This window comes from Tachyglossus aculeatus, chromosome 11 (assembly GCF_015852505.1).
Source record: "Tachyglossus aculeatus isolate mTacAcu1 chromosome 11, mTacAcu1.pri, whole genome shotgun sequence".
In the NCBI taxonomy this organism is placed as follows: domain Eukaryota; kingdom Metazoa; phylum Chordata; class Mammalia; order Monotremata; family Tachyglossidae; genus Tachyglossus; species Tachyglossus aculeatus.
In genome coordinates this window covers 9,132,827-9,141,051 of record NC_052076.1, presented here as the reverse complement: position 1 = coordinate 9,141,051, position 8,225 = coordinate 9,132,827, and positions in this window count along the sequence as shown.

Sequence of the window (8,225 nt, the reverse complement as noted above, 5' to 3'; positions counted from 1 at the left end):
AAGTGCTTAGGTGACGCAAAGGAAGAGGGAGTAGAGGAAATGAAGGCTTAGTCAGGGAAACCCTCTTGGAGGAAATGTAATTTAAATAAGGCTTTGAAGGTAGGGAGAGTGGTCATCTGGAGAAAGTAGTAGAAGTAGTGGTAGTAGTAATGGTAATTACTGAGTAACTACTGACTGGGCAAGTCACTTAATTTCTCTATACCTCAGTAACCTCACCTGTAAAATGGGGACTAAGACTGTGAGCTCCATGTGGGACAACCTGATTACCTTCTATCAACCCCAGAGTTTAGAACGGTGCTTGGCCACATAACATAGTAAGCACATAAAAAATACCATTATTATTATTATTACTGACTGCCGTGAACATAGTAAGTACTTAGGAAAGCAAAACAGAAGCAAAACACCCATTCCCTGCCCACAAGGTGCTTCACTGCATGCAAAGATTGAGGACTTTCTTCCAAAAAACTCCCAAGTCTGTCCCACTTCAAAACAAACACGCCCCCTAATGCTAGTCATAAATTGGAAAAAGGCAGGATAGATTTTCCTCTGTCTGGAATCTGGAGGCAGGGGGATAAACAGAATGATTTTCTGTTTTCTCTTAGTCCCGGGAAATCAAGCGTCTTGAAATAGTCATCAGAGTAGCGAATTGAGCTCCTCAGGAGTTCCGCCACATGTCTGCTGGGTGATCTTGGGCAAGTCACTTAACTTCTCTGGGCTTCAGTTACCTCAGCTGTAAAACTGGATCAAGACTGTGAGCCCCATGTTCATTCATTCATTCAATCATATTTATTGAGCACTTACTGTGTGCCGAGCAATGTACTAAGTGCTTGGGGGAGGACACTATAGCAATCAACAGATACATTCCCTGCCCACAATGGGCTTCCAGTTTAGACCTTGCATCACTAACCCACTGGGCTGCAGAGAACAGGGCTGGGAAGGATGGAGTGGAGCTGCTTTTTGGCAATTAATCAGTCAGTCAATCATATTTATTGATTCCTTACTGTGTACAGACCATTATAAGCATTTGGGAAAGAACAATATAACAGAGTTGGTAGATACATTCCCTGCCCACAATGATATTGCAGTTTAGAGGGAGAATAGACTTTAAAATAAATTCTGGATATGTACATAAGTGCTTTGGGGCTGTGGGTAGGGTGAATATCAAGTGCTTAAAGGGGACAGATCGGCATAGGCCACACAGAAAGGAGAGGGAGTCGGGGAAATGAGGAGCCTTGTGGTCTCTTGGATATAGCCTGGACATGGGAGTCAGAAGGACCTAGTTCTAAGCCCAGCTTTGCCACGTGTCTGCTCTGTGACCTTGTTCAAGTCACTTCACTTCTTTGTTCCTGAGTTATCTCATCTGTAAAATGAGAATTAATCCTGTGAGCTCCTTGTGGGAAATGGATTGAGTCCAACCTGACTACCTTGTGTCTAGCCCAGTACTTAGTACAGTGCCTGATGCATAACACTTAATATAGGGGGGAAAAAAAGAGGACTTTAATCAGAAAAGACCTCTTGGAGGAGATATGATTTTAATAAAGCTTTGAAGGTGGTGAGAATGATCGTCTGCCAGATATGAAGGGGGAAAAAGTTCCAGGCCAGAGGCTGGACAGGGGTAAGGAGTTGGTGGCAAGATAGGTGAGATCAAGAAACGTGGCCTAATGGGTAGAGCATGGGCCTGGAAGTTAAAAGGACCGGAGTTCTAATCCCGGCTCTACTACTTGTCTGCTGCGTGATGTTGGGCAAGCCACTTCACTTCTCTGGCCTCAGTTACCTCATCTGTAAATTGGGGATTAAGACTGTGAACTCCATGGGGGACAGGGACTGTGTCCAACCCGATTTCTTATATCCACCCCAGTGGTTAGTAAAGTGCCTGGCACATTGTAAGTGTTTAACAAATACTACAATTATTATTATTATTATTATTATTATTATTATTAACGAGGTACAGTGGGAGGAGTGAAGTGAACGTGCTGGGTTTATTTCAGATTTGCTGAAGTAGGGATAATAATAATAACAATAATGATGGCATTTGTTAAGTGCTTACTATGTGCCAAGCACTGTTCTAAGTGCTGGGGGGATACAAGGTCATCAGGTTGTCCCACATGGGGCTCACAATCTTCATCCCCATTTTACAGATGAGGAAACTGAGGCCCAGAGAAGTTAAATGACTCTCCCAAAGTCACACAGCTGACAAGTGGCGGAGCCAGAATTCGAACCTATGACCTCTCACTCCCAAGCCTTTCCTCTGAGCCACAGCCATCACTTATAGAAGAAGTGATTTCCACCAGGCTGATGTGCAACCCTTGAAATGCTTCTCAGTTGGTTGTGCCTGGCTAGGGCCCAGTATAATAAACAGGGAGATGGAATCTGGAGCTACAACCCCAACAGCTCATGAGAAGTGTTCACCTGTTTTCCATGGATGTTTCTATTTTCTCCTAATTTATTCACTAAAGCCCACACCACCTCTCGAGCGAAAAGCGATTTCAGTTTACATGCGAAATGTTTTCACCTACTTCCCTGGGCGATTTCAGCCTAACACCTCACCCGGGCTCTGGGGACTTTCCATCTGATTCAATTCAAATGCCAAGAGGGCAGTTCTACGGAGCCCTGGGAGCTCCTTATTATTTTTCAAAACCAGAAATGAGCAAGCAATGGCACATTTTCTCGAGGGCCCAAGGGCCTAATTTCAAGTCGGAAAGTCTCGCGTCAGCCCTGGCCATGAAACTGCTCATGACTTCACCTAGCTGGGGCTGAGGCTTTCATTTTTTCATTCACTCAATTGTATTTATTGAGCGCTTACTGTGTGCAGAGCACTGTACTAAGGACTTGCCAAGTACAAGTCAGCAACATGTAGAGATGGCCCCTACCAACAACAGGCTCTCAGTCTAGAAGGGGGAGACAGACAACTAAACAAAACATGTAAACAGGTGTCAAAATCATCAGAACAAATAGAATTCTAGCTATATGCACATCATTAACAAAATAAATAGAATAGTAAATATGTACATGCAAAATAAATAGAGTAATAAATATGTGCAAATATATACAAGTGCTGTGGGGAGGGGAAGGAGGTAGGGCAGGGGGGATGGGGAGGAGGAAAAAGAGGGCTCAGTCTGGGAAGGCTTCTTGGAGGAGGTGAGTTCTCAGTAGGGCTTTGAAGGGAGGACAAGAGCTTGGCGGATGAGTGGAGGGAGGGCATTCCAGGCCAGGGGAAGGACGTGGGCTGGGAGTCAACAGTGGGACAGGCGAGAATGAGGCACAGTGAGGAGGTTAGTGGCAGAGGAGTGGAGGGTGCGGGCTGGGCTGTAGAAGGAGAGAAGGAAGGTGAGTTAGGAGGGGGCAAGGTGATGGAGATTCTTGAAGCCGAGATTGAGCAGTTTTTGTTTGAATTGTAGTTTGACAGGCAGCCACTGGATATTTTTGCGGAGGGGAGTACCTTTCCAGGATGGGGGGTGGATTTTTTAATTTTATTTTGCAGCATTTGTTAAGCGGTTACTATACTCATTCATTCATTCATTCATTCAGGTGTATTGAGTGCTTACTGTGTGCAGAGCATTGTACTAAGCGCTTGGAAAGTAAAATTGAGCAACAAGTACAGACCATCCCTGCCCAACAATGGGCTCACAGTCTAGGAAGGGGGAGACGGACATCAAAACAAGTAAACAGGTATCAATAATATCAATATGAATACATAGAATTATAGATATATACACATCATTAATAAAATAAATAGACTAATAATTATGTACCTATATACACAAGTGCCATGGGGCAGGGAGGGGGGTAGAGCGGAGGGAGTGAGTTGGGGTGATGGGGAGGGGAGGAGGAGCAGAGGAAAATGGGGGGCTTAATGTGCAGTGCCAGATACTACACTAAGTGCTGAGATAGATGCATGATAATTAGTTGGACAGTTCCCTCATCTGTAAAATTGAGATTGAGTATGAGCCCCATATGAGAGAGGGACTGTGTCCAATCTGCTAATAAATAATAATAATGATGGCATTTGTTAAGCGCTTACTATGTGCATAGCACTGTTCTAAGTGCTGGGGGGATACAAGGTAATCAGGTTGTCCCACATGGGGCTCACAGTCTTAATCCCCATTTTACAGATGAGGTAACTGAGGCCCAGAGAAGTTAAGTGACTTGCCCAAGGTCACACAGCTGACAACTGGCAGAGCCAGGATTTGAACCCATGACCTCTGACTCCCAAGCCCATGTTCTTTCCATTGAGCCACGCTGCTTCTTACTAAGAAGCATCTAAGTTCTTGCTAAGAACTGTGCTTGGCACATAGCCCTCAAAAAATATAATAATCATAATAATGTCATTCATTCATTCAATTGCATTTATTAAATGCTTACTGTATGCAGAACACTGTACTAAGTGCTTGGAAAAGTACAGTACAACAAAAAACAGTGACATTCCCTGCCCACAATGAGCTCATGGTCTAGAGTGGGGGGACAGACATAAACACAAATAACTAAAATTACAGATATATACATAAGTGCTGTGGGGCTGGGGGGTTTGAGGGGAGGGGGAGAAAAAGGATCAAGTCAGGGCAACACAAAAGGGAGTAGGAGATGAGGAAAGGTGGGGCTTAATCTGGGAAGGCCTCTTGGAGGAGATGTGCCCTCAGTAGGGCTTTGAAGTGGGGAGAGTCATTGTTTGTTGGGTTTGAGGAGGGAGGGGGTTCCAGGCCAGACACAGAACATGGGCCAGGTGTTGTGTCTATTGTATTGTTCTCTTCCAAGCACTTAGTACAGTGCTGTGCACACAGTAAGCACTCAGTAAATACCACTGATTAATTAATTGAGTGCTGGTAAGGGGTCCACTCAGAGAAATGCCAGAGTGTCCAGTACACTCAACAGACCTCAGCAAAATGGTGCACATGGGCCTGGCAAAACGGACCTGGCAGACACGTGTGATATTGCCTGCATCCTGTGGCCAGTGTCTGTGAAGGGCATCAGTGGATGGTCTAGAGTTGATGCCACCACCAACCCTACACCTGACCCCGCTCCCCTCTTAGAATAACAATAATGATGGTATTTGTTAAGCGCTTACTATGTGCAAAGCACGGGATTCGGACGGGACAGTGCTGCAGGTCTCCATTGCACCGAGAGAGAAGGAGGCAAACAGTAACACTTCTCTTTCCAGCCAGGTCAGGCCCCTGCTGTGGTTGGAAGGAGGCCCCTGATATCACCTAAGCATACCCTTGAAGTTACCCTTGAAGACCAAGGGAGCCTGATGTTTCTGTGTTACATTGTCTGCCCCATCTCCCCACGGTGGCCATCCCCTGGGGAGTGGACCCAGAGTTGCACTAGATTCCAAGTTTGTGAAAATTATTTATATTAATATCAGTCTCTCCCGTCAATCCCCCAGCACCCCAACCTGCTATCGGAAGGGGCTCCCTTTTCAAGGTACTGCCACTCTGCTTCAGCTCAGAGCTGTGCCTCAGGAGGGCACAGTAAGTCAGTCAGTTAATCATATTTATTGAGCGCTTACTGTGTGCAGAGCACTGTACTGTCTACTGCTACTACTACTACTACTTCTACAATCAATTAATCCTATTTATTGAGCACTTACTATGTGCAGAGCATTGTACCGTACAATATGAGTTGGTAGATGTGTTCCCTGTCCACAAGGAGCTTAAAGTCTAGAGAGGGAAACATATTTTAACTGTACTTTATTTATGTCTGTCTCCCTCTCTAGACTGTAAACTCCTCTCTAAACTGTAAACGTTTGGCTATCAATCAAACAGTTGTATTTACCGAACACTTACTGTGTGCAGGACACTGTACTGAGCACTTGGGAGAGTCCAACACAACAATATAGTAGACACACCAACACAACAATATAGTAGACACATTCCATGCTCACAGTGAGCTGTACTTAAGTGTAGACTGTAAGCTCTAGACTGTAAATTCGCGGTGAGCAGGGAACGTATCTTTTTATTGTTGTATTGTTGTCTCCCAAATGCTTAGTACTGTGTTCTGCACACAGCAAGTGCTCAATAAATGCGACTGAAGGAATGAATGGAAGTGTGGTGGGGCTGAGGGTTGGGTGAATAAAGAGAAGCAGCATGGCTGAGTGGAAAGAGCCGGGGCTTTGGAGTCAGAGGTCATGGGTTCAAATCCCTGTTCTGCCACTTGTCAGCTGTGTGACTTTGGGCAAGTCACTTCACTTCTCTGGGCCTCAGTTCCCTCATCTGCAAAATGGGGATGAAGACTGTGAGCCCCCCGTGGGACAACCTGATCACCTTGTAACCTCCCCAGTGCTCAGAACAGTGCTTTGCACATAGTGCTTAATAAATGCCATTATTATTATTATTATTATTATTATTATTAATAAAGGGTTTAAATCCAAGTGCAAAGATGATGCAGAAAGGAGTGGGAGAAGATGAAATAAGGGCTTAGTTGGGGAAGGCCTCTAGCACTACTCCTCCTACTAAAAGCTTGGGAACGAATAGAATTTGTGCCATCTTATTCATGTTTTCCCATTTATGGCTGGAAAACAGAAGGCACCTGCATATCAGTCCAGAGTTCTCCCACCCCTGCATAATCCCATCCTGGTCCTCTCTCACCCACAGAATCGGGTGGGTGGGTTTGCGACTGGAGGCTCTCAGGGGGAGCGAGAGGCCCTTAGGGAAGACCCGTGGCTGGGTCAGAGATGGCTGGGGTGCACCCGATAAACTCTCGGAAGAAATGGTAAAAAAATATTTTGCTGGGCCAAAGCCAAAACTACTATTTGTTGCCTTTTCTTAAATTACATACATTTTAAAAATGGTCTGTCATTATTTGTGAATAAGAGAGCGCCCTGTAAACACAATGCCACCCCCATTTTTTACCACTATGTGGTTATTAGCTAATGAGCTTTTCATCTTTGGAAATTTGCTGTGCGAGGAGCCCTCCCGGAGGCCTGCGGTTATTGGATAATTGCAGCGAGGCGGGGTGGGAGGGAGGCCCAGGGGTTAGAGATCAGATGGAGGAGGAGGAACAGACTGCTTCTGCTCCCGATTCACCATTGCACTGTAATGTCTATGTCTTTGTTTCCATTTCCCAAAGATGACAGTCCTTTCTCCCCCAGAACATCCCGGTACAATAGAGCAAAGTTTGATCTGGCTACTTTATGCTACAGCATAGCAGAAACCCCTCTCCCCTCCCCAACCGCCAACATCTAATACAATGTTGTCCTAGGAAACCCCCCACCAATGACCATCTGTGATAGATATACAATCGATAATGGGATCACACTCGCAGTTACTGACCTGTGCCAAATAGGAGGCGAGAGTCATGGATTGTGCTGGTCATTTGGAGAGAGGGTGGGTTTAATCAGGGAGAACTTTCTGGAAGAGGTGGCCTTGACTTGAAATTTGAAGGAGGCAGGGAGGGAGTCCTGTGGCCAGGAGGAAGGAGCTTGCTTGATATATTACCAGAGAAGCAGCATGGCCTAGTGGGCAGAGCAAAGAAACGGGGAGTCAGAAGGACCTGGGTTCTATTCCCGGCTCCACCAATTGCCTGCTATGGGACTTTGTCACTTCATTTCTCTATGCCTCAGTGACCTCTATCTGTAAAATGGGGATTAAGACTGTGAGGCTTATGTGGGACAGGGACTGTGTCCAATCCAGAGTGGAAGGTCTGGGGTCTAAGAGAAGGTGAGCTGTCCAGGAACAGAAGGTGGATGAGAGTAAGACTAGCCAGGTCTGGAGTCAAGAACAATTGAGGTGTAAATGGCGGCAGAGGTGACGGTGGCCAGAACCTCTTTCCCCCACTCCTACCCCCCAGCTCCCTGCCTCTGAGACCTTGTTTGCCAACTCAGGGCGTGTCACTGGCTGCTGCCACCATCCTCACAGATGATCCAGGAGCTAAATAATGAGTGGTGTCACCGATGTCATCGGTCAGAGCATTATTCAACCCGGGAGTGGAAATGGCAGGGGCCAGAGGGGCAATCCATCATGGGAGAAATGTCACCAACCACAGGGTCACTGAACCCTGCCATGGGCGGGGCCCACACCTCTCCCTTACACACTCACAGAAGTGCTTCCTTCAAGGCCTGGACTTACTTTCCCCCTGTAGTATTCTGAATCTTTTAATCACTGAAATAGCAGCATGAATTTTTTTTTAAAAAGTCACTCAGTCAGTCAGTCATATTTATTGAAGGCTTACTGTGAGCAGCTCACTGTACTAAGTGCTTGGGAGAGTACAGTATAACAAGATAACAGACACAT